This window comes from Schistocerca nitens, chromosome 4 (genome assembly GCF_023898315.1).
Source record: "Schistocerca nitens isolate TAMUIC-IGC-003100 chromosome 4, iqSchNite1.1, whole genome shotgun sequence".
NCBI classification, from domain to species: Eukaryota; Metazoa; Arthropoda; class Insecta; order Orthoptera; family Acrididae; genus Schistocerca; species Schistocerca nitens.
Window position 1 is genome coordinate 133,024,211 of NC_064617.1, and position 13,033 is coordinate 133,037,243.

Genomic DNA, 13,033 nt, shown 5'->3' on the forward strand with positions numbered 1-13,033 from the left:
TAATTCTGTTCTCGGAACAGCTCGGAAAACGCCTTGTACGATCAGGTAATAACGCCTAACCGGAAAATAAGAGGAATAACTGAACCGGTGATTGTGGCAGGAAAATTGGAAATTTGTGGTAAATTCTATTGGACCAAACTGCTAAGGTCATCGGTCCCTAGGCATAACACTACTTAATCTAACATAAACTAACTTACCCTAAGGACACACACACACACACACACACACACACACACACACACACACACACGAGGGCGCGCGCGCGCCCTCAGGGAGGGCTCCAACCTCCGACGAGGGCAGCCACGCGAACCGTGGCAACGCCCCCTAGTCCGCGCGGCTACCCCGTGCGGCTGTGGCAGGATTATTGAAGCTAACCGGAGGATAAATTTTGACAATGGCAGGAATAGCTACAAAATTAGTGATGGCAAGATTGTTTTTAAAACGAGGAAGGAGAAGAAACGGGGACATCATACAAATTATATGGAAGAATATGACGATTCCAAATTTATATTAGAATTTCGTACTTCTACTACTTTTCGATCTCATCCTTGACACGGGATGAAACGTAAAACTATTTTCTAACATGAAAGTTTTTACTTGTAATAGGCCTAAAAGGCATTCGATATTGCTACTTCGTGAATTATATTGTCGTGTTATTTATGTAAATGAGGTACATAAAAATGAGCATTTTTGCCAAAACAGTCTCGCTTATTTGGCGTGTGTTACAATTGCTGAAATATTAGAAACGGCTATTTCGTTTTATCTGGCAGACAGTGACGAAATAGATGTAATCAGATATAAAAACCACGCCTGTCTTGAGTACTATTTTCAGTATTAGCAAACGACGTTTTGATTTTTCATGTAGCTAAACATTTGACGAACTTTGATGATGTAATAGATTCTCTCGCATAAAGGAAAGCACGCCGTGTAAAGCGGTAGCAAGATTACAGTAAAAGAAAATGCTGGGACCTAAGGATTGAAGAAATGGGAGCTCTCTTGCTCGTCTCCTGTCTTGACTGCTTTTATGTTTCCTATATTTAATTTTGTGTCATACAAAAGAGAAAGTTATTAGATAACGGGCAATAAAGAGTCCAAATTTTCTGAAGAGCTCTTATTCTTCCATTCACAAATAATTCCACCCGTTACTGATTTGAGTTTTTTTGAGGGGGGTAGGGTGTTAAAGTGGCCGACTGGGAGCAGGAGAAGCACCACAGATTATTTTAATTTCCACTTTCCTGAATATAGGTGTGATGGCTTCAATTACAAAATATATACGTTTGAATTCCACATAGCGAAATACAGTGACGTGCGATAGAAGAATGCTGTGTGGAAAGCCGTGGCACTGCACTTCGGCAAACTTAAGACCAAATATCATGTCTTACATTTCCTCGAACACATGTTTTATATATCAAACTCTTCAGAAAGGTGTGTGCTACAAAATGAACATACATTTGAAAAATCGATTTTTTAATTTTTGTAGTACATCTCACAGCTCTAGGGGGGGGGGGGGGGAGACGGAAGCGGAAGGGGACGGCGCTACCATCAAGTTTTTTTGCACCGGTTCGGAAATATCCTAGATCCGGGGGCTGATCCTAATAATTATTGCACTTGTCCCTAACAACCACAATTTTTTTACTGACTCGACCCATCTTATTTCTCTGCATACCATTTTGCAACACGTATTCCTGTCCTCAGACTCGCTCATTGGAACACGTTTCATGAGCCTTGTGAACAGAGATGTTCCATAACAAATGCTTCTTCTACTATGTAAACGTAGCTCTCCCTTTCCATAAATTGGTACACTTCATCTCCACAAAATTGTCTCCTGACTGCGTCTCTGCCCCTTACGCAGATCCAGTTGTACAGCATATGATGTCTGCGGTTAGTCGATGTCCGTTAAGACGCCCTCTATTGCCGGCCGCGGTGAGCGATCGGTTCTAGGCGCTGCAGTCTGCAACCGCGCTACCGCTACGGTCGCAGGTTCGAATCCTGCCTCGGGCATGGATGTGTGTGATGTCCTTAGGTTAGTCAGGTTTAAGTAGTTTAAAGTTCTAGGGGACTTATGACCTCAGATGTTAAGTCCCATAGTGCTCAGAGCCATTTGAACCATTTGAACGCCCTCTATTACTCCTGCTCTTCCTGGCCAATAACGCTGTGGTGTCAGTGTAGGGTGATACATATTAGTTTTGACCCTGAGCAGATGAATTAGATAATGTCCTTTAGTCAAACTTCGTCTGCCTCGTGGAAAAGTATATCCTTTCCCGTAATAGAATTGTCACGCTTAGAGAGAAATACGAATTTTCTTAATCAAATTGGTGTGACTGGTTTCTGCGGACAGTGATGCACTTAACTGAAGTTTGTACATTTATTGAAATATATGCTTTTTCAGATAATAACGTCCTTCAGTTGGATTGGCTTCTAAATTCAGTTCAATAAAATGAACGTGAATCTGCTACGGTGGTCAAACATCTCATAAGATGACGTACTTCAGAGTTCTTTCCACGAGAATTTATAAGTAAAAATTGCATTATTAAGTTAAAGTAGCAGTACTATTTTTGTCACTGTGCTCAAGGTAGGTCATTCGACACTGATGTTACAGGAATCTATGCGATTCCGGCGGATATTAGTCAGGAAATAATTCACGGTCTTCTCGAAATCCATACGACACCGTGGTCGTCAATGGCTCACGAGCGACTGTCAAGCCTAGTTTACACGGAAACACTAAGTTGCAAGACTTGTTTCTTGAAACCAACGTAGCGGAACTAGTTTCGTACATGTCATCAGTTTAAAGTTCAGTTTAGACTTTTTATGTGTACCGAAGCATCATTTCCATCTTTGAAATGTAAACTTTGGCAGCTGCATTACTAAAGGTGAATTCAGGTTTGCCTACTTAAATTCAGTACAAAACATAAAGAGCAAACTTGTTTGAATTCGTGACTGGACAAAAAGAAATAGTTAACTCTGGTACTCGACTACGAAACTTCAGTAGATTACTCCAGAAATTACTTCAACCACCTAAGAATTACGTCAGATCAGTTACGTATTTTAACAAGGTTCAGGACGTTATAAGGAAAGAAAATTGACTAACAAGTGATGCATTCTCTTCTGAACACACTGCACTCGCATTCGGGAGGACGACGGTTCAATCCCGCGTCCGTCCATCCCGATTTAGGTATTCCGTGATTTCCCTAAATCGCTCCAGGCAAATGCCGGGATGGTTCCTTCGAAAGGGCACGGCCGACTTCCTTCCCCAATCCTATGAGACCGATGACCTCGCTGTCTGGTCTCCTATCTCAACACCACACAACACATTCTCGTCTGAACTAATATTGGCAAACACATAGCTTTTGTTTTTGTCCAGTCGAGATTTTTATTCGACGTCGCTGTAGGATCCACACCTCGTCCTAAGGCCCACAATTTCCTACAATAATTATTTTTCTGAGTTTTGTGAAACCTACAAAGTTTTTAGCTCCGTAAATGCAAAATTTTGTATTTCCAATGTTAATTCCACATTGTATTCTTTGGCTACCTTGTGCATTTGCTCAGCTGATATTTTAGTGAAACCACTACGTTTAGCCTAGCTTCATATTGACCGGAGAGCATCTACAGAATTTTCAAAATGTAGAAATGTGTTAATATTTTTTAGAAACTGTGTTTCGGTAGGTAACTCCGACATATTCAATTCTATTTTCATGTCACGAAGCACTGTCTCAAGTGCAACAATGCATCGCAAATTTTTCTCGTAATAAATATCATTACATCAGAAAAGCACCTAGAGATGGCATAACTTTGTGGAAACCAACAGTTTTCTCAGATCCACACTCACAGTCGCATTTATTGAAACTACATCTAATCTAAAAGCACAAGCAACTAATACTCCAATGTCTTAAAAGTGGAACGCCGGGAAACTCAATAGTTTTACTAACGACTTTCGCTACTGCAGGTCACGCAAGCGCAGTTTCTAGCAGCAAAGTTGGGAAATTTCATTTAGCAAAGAAGTGTTTCCACGTATACTAAGGTTTACTGACAACCGCTAAAAAAGACTGTTGAGCGGACTGCACTTAACGTTAACAACCTATTGTCGGCTAGCTTACTTCATCTCGCAATACCTGGATGGCATTTGACGTGCTACTGCTTGGTCAGAAATCAATGTCAATAGCTTAGCCATAAGACCAAATGAAAGAACAAGTAAATTGTGATCACCAAAATTTGTAACAGACACGGCGTATGAGGATACAGACAACCCCAACCTATCCATAGCCAGGGTGCGAGCACTACCCTACCTGATATTGAAGTGAGGCTGACTTGCTAATCCAGCTCTAAACTACAAAAATTTATTGCGGTATTAATTTTGTTTTAGGATTTACACTAAACCACCTTTTATAAAATCTTCGTTTATCCACAAACATGTAATACAAACACGTATAGTCTGTTTTAAAATATACACAGAAAAGCTACTTTCCAAGCTTCAGTATTTTCAAACTCGTTGACAATGACATTAATTTCAGTATGGACATCGTTTTCAGTACTAATCAATTGGGTACTCTACTTTGAAAAATCATCGACCAGAGGTAATTGTTTATTACCTTCAATTTACAGAAAAATCTGTCACTGTGAACCAGAGTGTCGGTAATTTTAGGTAACCTATGACAGCTATCGGTAGACCTGGAAAATCATAAAATTAAATTTTTTTGGAAATAAAGCAAATCAGGCTGGCCAAACAGGCTACGTGGAAACCGCTTATGGAGATCGGGTTCTCTGAAACTGACCTGCGCTCAGTATTACGCCGCAAGGTTTTTCGGCTTTGGGAGACGGAATGGCATAACCTCAGTACGCACAGCAGACTGCGTGCGATTAAGGAAACTAGGTATTTGTAGAAGACCTCCGTGCGCGCCTCTCGCAGGGACTGTTTTTCTCTGTTTCCTCCGCATTGGCCCTACGTGGCTGACGCATGGTTACCTCCTCCGTCGCGAGGATCCACCTCGGTGTCGCTGTGGCTCACGAATTGCTAGACTCCCCACTTTTAGCCGTTCTGCGACGGACTTTTAACTTTCCCAGCGCCTTCGGTGTTGGGCGACAATGCCTCAACATCAGCTTTAGTCTTAAGTTTTATTCGTGAGGGTGAGTTTTATCATTTGCTCTAAGTTTGAGCACATGTCCTTTGTCCCTCTGTGCCCTCCACCCTAGCGCTTTCGGGGTGGAGGTTTTAATGTGTTGTAGTGTGTTTGCCTTTTCCTTTCTATCCTCATGGTCAGCCAGCCATGGTAACCTGCTTTCTTGTTTTAACCTCTCCTACCTGTTTCTTGCGTCTTTGGTTTTCTTGTCCCATTTTGTCCATTATGTGTTTATTGCCCTTCAGTCGTTGTTGTGGTTTTCCCTTTCATTCTGTTTTGTTTGGAAGTCCCATTGTCTTATTCTCATACTCGTGGAATTGCTTCATTAGGAACGAGTTACCAATGACCTCGTAGTTCGGTCCCTTCCACCCCCCCCCCTTCCCCTCTGTCGTATGGTGCAACCTCCATCGGTTCTCTGGGACCAAGGTTACTCATCTTATTTCCGGCCTGACCGTAGCAGATGAAGTCATTGTGGACCCTATTGCCGCGGAAATCTCTCACACACCACACTTCCGGCAGCGTGCGGCACCGAGACTCTGAGATGCCCAGAAATGCCTCACACAGAGAGCATCGCTGGGTGCGCCTCAGAACCACAGCACCAAGAAGAATCGCTTCGCTTCTCGGCTTCTGCCAAGAGCAATGTGTAGCTTTTTATTTTAAAAAAATCAGACTGGAGGTACGGAAAAGATAGGTACTTTACTTCATTTTCTATAATACTGTAAAAGGCCCCACACACGGCTGCTTACAGTCGACCAGCTGTTCCTATAAAACGGCCTCCTTAACCTGTAGAATACTGTAGCAGGAGAGTAAGGCTACAAAATTAGCTCTACTTAGAAACATGAAGCGGAAAGGAATGCTGTGCATGAAATTTACAATCTTCATGGAGAATTTCATAACATATATCAACTACGAGGACCACCAGACAAATTCTTCGAAAACACGTGAATGAGCAGAGGCGCATTCGACATCTCATGAATAAACTAAAGGCGAATGCTTTTCACATGATTGAAAACTATTAACAGCCGATAAATGCTGAAGAATAAGTACCTTAAAAATAAAAAATGAGCATAGCAAACTAGAGTAACTGTGGTCTAACAAGAGCGTTCCCAGCGCATGCACGGTAGCTCAGCATGTTCGGTCAGAGGGTTAGACGCCCTCTGCAAAAGAAAAAAAATCAGTAAATAGATGAACGATGCACTTGAAAGGGTGTCATGGGACGTCCGTCCCGAACAAATGTAACGAAAAATAACAAGCAAAATGAGATTAAAAAAGTATGAAACTGCGACTACGAAAAGGTTCTGGGTTCGATCCCAGCATCTTCTTATTTCTTAACTGATTCAGTTCTGAATACCAATTTTTATGTATACTATTTACACTGCATCGCTAAGTATATTTTTAAGGTCTTGCCAAAGTACTTGATCTTTAAGTGCGTACACACCTATCCCAGTACACCAGACACATTAAATTCCTAATAAATTAAAATGAACAACCATGAAATTCCGTAGATATTTTATGTTGCGAACGTAATTCATCATCAATCAGTGTTAAGGCCAAGCGTTTCAGTTAATTTTTGAGAAGAAAGACGTTTTGTGAAATTTGTCTAAAAGTATCAAATAAAAAAATATTAGGGAGCAGCTTGATGCACCTCATTTGCTGTTCATCATTCAAAGGCATGTAGAACGTTTCTCTGTTCTATTTATTTCTTTAACACAAATCATTTCACAAAATATTTGACAGATTTCTTTCATTTTTTACTTTAAAGTTTTATTCAGGAAGCATGATCTTATTGACTCCTCGTTTGCCTTCCTAAAGTCTTCTGTTCTCGAAAATCCTAACTTTGGTACTTGATTCGAAGGAAGCCTTCTTCACATTTAAATACCGCACCAATGTATCTTTTTATGTGTAAAATAGCTTGGCTATGAACAGATGAGCTTTCTGACACTTCATTTACATAGCTGGGCAAAAGCTTTTCGTGGAATATTTCAATTTTTCCTTAACTCATTAAGTTTTCTTTAATTACTCTGATTATTTCAAGCAGTTAAATATTTTCATACATAACACTGATCACCTTGATACCCCGTTTTCTTGTCTCTCTCTTTGTTTGGCTATGAAAATTGGGACAAAACCTCATGATGTAATTCATAGGAAGTCTTGTTTCCGCTACGCTCACGCGTTTAAAAAACTATTGTGTTAATCAGACGATAAAGTAGTCCTTTCTGCGTGCTGCCATTTCCAAGAAACGTCGTTTCGATGTTTTGAACAGTTTGAGACTCGATGATTTTTACGACGACTTGATCCCCGAAGCGCAGCGAATATAACAACCAATATCTCAAGAACGGTCTCAACTTTAAATACAATTTAGATATATGGGTTACATTTCATGCGCAGTAATGTATGGCCTTAAATGAACTATAAGGAAAGTCTATGCAATGTGATTTTACCAGATTCTAAAAATTTCGTGCAGCCATGTACTCAGTTTCGTGCAGCACAGTAAGTAATACGAATAACGAAAATAAATTCAGACCTTTATCGAGCAAAGATATCAAGTTATAAGAGTAGTTTTCTTGAAATCGGATGATGAGTATTTCATAGCTGCCGTCGCGTCCGCTCCACAGCTTTGCCGCGAGAAGCCACAAGGCAGTCGCTCTCGCTGTCGCGCGTGCTGCAGCGACAAGATTCAAACACGGTTGAATCCAAACGTCGCCGGCTGCAGCAGAGGACAGGCAGCGCCATGGACGTCGCCACACTTTTGTAACCATACCTGCGGTGGTGTTCCGTCGTCTGAAACATTCGCGCGCTGTCGGTCGCTTCTGTGCTTACATAGGACGCGGCCTGAGGAGTAAAGGCCTGGCCAGACAGAATCCGGCCTGCCGCTGCGACGGACGGCGCAGCGGTGGGCCGCGCCCGTCAGCGGCCAGGGACGCCACACAGGCAACGGGCGGCCGGCCGGCCGCAGCGACTCTTGATGCGTCAGCTGTTACACTGTGGAAGGGGCCGAAACCCATTATTAAGCTTGCATGCGTGGCGCGATTGTCTTTGCCTTAGACGATGTGGAATTCTCACGCGGGACGCGTTATCTTTGTGCGAGTTTATTTATTTATTTATTTATTTTAATTGCAGAAATGAGTAGCTCGCACTAGCGATACGAAATGGCACCAAGAAGAGATGTTGGGTGCACGACATTAATAGCAAGAGAGAAAGCTTACGAGAATACCATCGTCTGTGTATTGATCTAAGAGTCTGACGAATATAGGTTCTTCAAATATTTTCGTATGCCACGAGAATGTTTCGAGGAAATGCATCGCCTGATAAAAAGGTAGCACCGAGAAGTGCACAACGAACTGGAGAAAGGCAATTGATACAAGGCACAGGTTAACCATTTGTTTGAGGTACGTTTTACCGTTTGTAGCCTCTTTGTGCTTCAAACAGAAGTCATATAAATTATTCCATTTCAGTTTTGCTGTATCATATGAAAGGTTCGGCGGAAGAAAGTTCTATCTCACAACGTAGTTACGAGTGGAGTGATAAATTTATTTGCAGTGTTTACGAATACAGCAAACGATAGTAACATCTAGTTCCGTATGTCCCGCTAGAGAGACCTTTCTACTTAATAGATTGTTTTGTTTCATTGTATTCATACCATTGTCATTGAATTTAAACAAACATATCTTTGGTCGTTAACTTATCCATTCGTTCTATCGGCATAACAGATTTTAATCTCTTCCAGATACTTGACTACAGGCGACAGTCACCAGACCATAGCTTTTTCTTTTCGGTTAGGACGTTCAACAGTCTCAGATATTGTGAAATAAGTGTGCCAGGCAACATGGACTGTTCTACAGCCCAAGTATTTATTTACATACTCCTACAACAGAGATGTAGAAGAAATCTGAAGAAGGATTTCTAGAACTTTGGGGGTTTCCGGACTGCCTTGGAAGCATAGACGGAAAGCCTATCAGGTTAAAATGCCCGAAGGATAGTGGATCCCAGATCTTCTGTTACAAACAGTTCTTTTAGCTAGTTCTCCTGGCGATCGTTGATCCATACTACGGAGTTCACAGTAGTTGATAGTGGAAGTTATGGACGTCACAGTGACAACACTATTTCTGAGAATTCAGCTTTCTATCAAGAGTATATCGAGGGCAAAAGTATTCTACCTCCAAATCAGGATCGCGTGTATCATACAAAAAGTTCTATTCTCTCACCTCCTCTGTAAGTCTTTGTGTGTCCATGATGCGTGCACTACGAGCTGCAAGACAAAAACCGCCTCACGCCGCTGCTTCCAGTGTGACTGCAGAGCAGTTGAATGCGCCACCAGGGGCAAGCAGCCGCTCCGGCTTGCCGCGAATCTGTAATCTGTGACAACCTGGCGGCGGCCGGTGCGGCAGGCCGGCTGCCGGTGCGTCCGAGCCGCACTCTGTGTGACCACCGCCATACAGTAACGAGCGATTCAACAGTGCGGCCTGCCGGCTGCGGTTCAAGGCCACAGGCCGGACGGCCAGGCCGCATTCTGTCTGGCCAGGCCTTAAGGCAGCACATATGGAAGCACAGGATAGAACATTAGTGGTAAAACTGTCTAATGAGTACGTGGAATTATTTAGTCAGTCGGATCCATTACCTGCAACACCTCTTAATCGGCCCCGAATTCACCAAGGAAGTGATACGCATTTTCGAAGGGCGGGTGTGGAGCTGTAAGTCTAACGACAACGTCATCGCTATTACCTGATAAGGGCCATTATACCGTGACACAGACTTCGTTTTCCTCTCCGGCACATAAGGATTCGTTAACATAACCCACTGACTCACACGGTACTAAGGTAACACTGCTTTCACACCTTACACCCTTTCCTGTTTCTCTAAAGCCCTCGTATTCATTTTTTTGTACTTGTCTGCTGGTAGGTTTCACCCTCCTAGCAAAATCGTTCGCTGGCGAAGGGGCTTTGCGTAACACAAAGGGCGAAGGGATCTTGCACCCAAAAATTACTTACAACCCAGTGCTCTGGTGAACTTTCTAGTAGGCCAATTAGACGTCCCAATTGTTACGCATGGCATTTATGTAAAAACTCAACATATTCACAATTGTCCTGCGTGACCGTTAGCCTGAGGATACACAGCGCTAGTCCGTAATTTTTTAATGCATAACAGCCTGCATAGCTGTTGCATTAATTCCAACATAACATTTGCGCCTTCATCCGCGATTATGATTTCATGTGTCCCAGACCGAAGTATCCACTGGCTGACTAGTGTCTGCCACAGTCCTGGCTTGCTGGTCTGGTAAAACTGTCAAACGCCCGGAAACTGAATAGTTTCACTAACGGCTTTCGCTACTGCAGGTCACGCAAGCGCAGTTCCTAGCAGCAAACAAATGTTTCCATGTAAACTAACATTTACTGACAACCACTACAAAAGACTTTCGAGAGGACTGCACTTAACGTTAACAACCTATTGTCGGCTAGCAACGATTTGTTTTACTTCATCTCTCAACGCCTGGATGACATTTGACGTGCTACTGCATGGTCACAAACAAAGGGCAGTAGCTTAGCCATAAGACCAAATGAAAGAATAATTAAACTGTGTTCTACATCTACATGGATACTCTGCAAATCACATTTAAGTGCTTGGCAGAGGGTTCATCGAATCACCTTCATAATTATCTATTATTCCAATCTCGTATAGTGCGTGGAAAGATGGAACACCTATATCTTTCCGTACGAGCTCTGATTTCCCTTATTTTATCGTGGGGATCGTTCCGCCCTATGTAGGTCGGTGTCAACAAAATATTTTCGCATTCGGAGGAGAAAGTTTGGAATTTCGTGAGAAGATTCCGTCGCAACGGAAAACGCCTTTCTTTTAATGATTTCCAGCCCAAATTCTGTATCATTTCTGTGACACTCTCTCCCATATTTGGCGATAATACAAAACGTGCTGCCTTTCTTTGAAATTTTTCGATGTACTCCGTCAGTCCTACCTGGTAAGGATTCCACACCGCGCAGCAGTATTGTTAAAAGCGGACGGACAAGCGCAGTGTAGGCAGTCTCCTTAGTAGGTCCGTTACATTTTCTAAGTGTCCTGCCAATAAAACGCAGTCTTTGGTTAGCATTCCCACAACATTTTCTATGTGTTCTTTCCAATTTAAGTTGTTCGTAACAGTAATACCTAGGTATTTAGTTGAATTTACGGTTTTTAGATTAGACTGATTTATCGTGTAACCGAAGTTTGATTTCCTTTTCGCACTCACGTGGATTACCTCACACTTTCCGTTTTTTAGAGTCAACTGCCACTTTTCGCAGCATTCAGATATTTTTTCTAAATCGTTTTGCAGTTTTTGATCTTCTGAGGACTTTATTAATCGATAAACGACAGCGTCAACTGCAAACAACCGAAGACGGCTGCTCAGATTGTCTCCCAAATAGTTTATATAGATAAGGAACAGCAAAGCGCCTATAACACTACCTTGGGGAACGCCAGAAATCACTTCTCTTTTACTCGATGACTTTCCGTCAGTTACTACGAACTGTGAACCCTCTGACAGGAAATCCACCAAAATTTGTAACAGACACGACGTATGAGGATACAGACAACCGCAACCTATCCATAGCCGGGGTGCGAGCATTACCCTAGATGATATTGAAGTGAGGCTGTCTTGCTAATCCAGCCCTAAAATAGAAAAATTTATTGGGATGTTAATTTTGTTTTAGGATTTACACAAAAGCACATTTTATAGAATCTTCTTTCATCCACAAACGTAATACAAACGCGTATAGTCTGTTTTAAAAATAACAAAAAATATACATAGAAAAGCTACTTTTCAAGCTTCATTATTTTCAAACTCGTTGTAAATGCCATTAATTTCAGTATGGATATCGTTTTCAGTACTAATCAATTGGTTACTCTACTTCGCAACATCATCGACCAGAGGTAATTGTTTATTATCTTTAATTTATAAAGTTAAAAATCTGTCAGTTAGCCAGAGTGTCAATAATTTTAAGTAACCTCTGAAAGCTATCTATAGACCTGAAAAACCTTAAGTTAAAATTTTTTGGAAATAAAACAAATCAGTACGTGTAGCAGTGTTATTATCAAAGAAGAATAGTAAACGGTCTATGTCATTAGAGATCGTTTTGATCCGTGTCGGAGTTTAAGCTGTTCTTCAGTTTATTTTGTAAATTTGGACAGAGCCTTCTTCATTCTTTCTTCTGAATCTAATTTTTTTTCCGAAATTCTGTTACTGTATTTCTCTGTCTCGTATCACACTAATAGAACGGTCGATTTAGACTTTTTATGAGTCATCACGAGATGCCACCCCAGCAAGCTCACCCTCTTCGGTGAGTTCGTGCCTGGCTACAATGGGGCCTCAGCATTTGGAGCGCCTTTTCTCTTTCCATGCTGTATGTCTGTCGTCCTGCTATTCTTTGCCCCCTCCCTTGGGGAACATGTCTGCGATACTTTTGGGAAAGTATTCTGAAGTTCTAATAGCCTGACATCAGGACAGTCTCGTGGCTGTTTTCTCTCTCTCTCTCTCTCTCTCTCTCTCTCTCTCTCTCTCTCTCCCTCTCTCACACACACACACACACACACACACACACACACACACACACACACACACACACACCTCACTTCCTGCAGCATGCGGCAGAGAGACTCGCAGAGATGTCCAGAGTTGCCTCCCACAGAGGGCATCGCTGGGTGCCCCTGAGAACTACAGCACCAAGAAGAATAGCTTCTCGCCTTTTGGAAAGATCAATGTGTGATTTTTTAATTTAAAAAATCAGACGAGAGATAAGGAAAGGATACGTACTTTACTTCAGTTTCTATAATAAAAGGTTAGATCACCTGTCACTTTAATTTTTGGACTTGTCCTTTAAACCACACAGACACGGACTCGGTCTTACTTATTTTACGATGATTCCTTGTCCTCA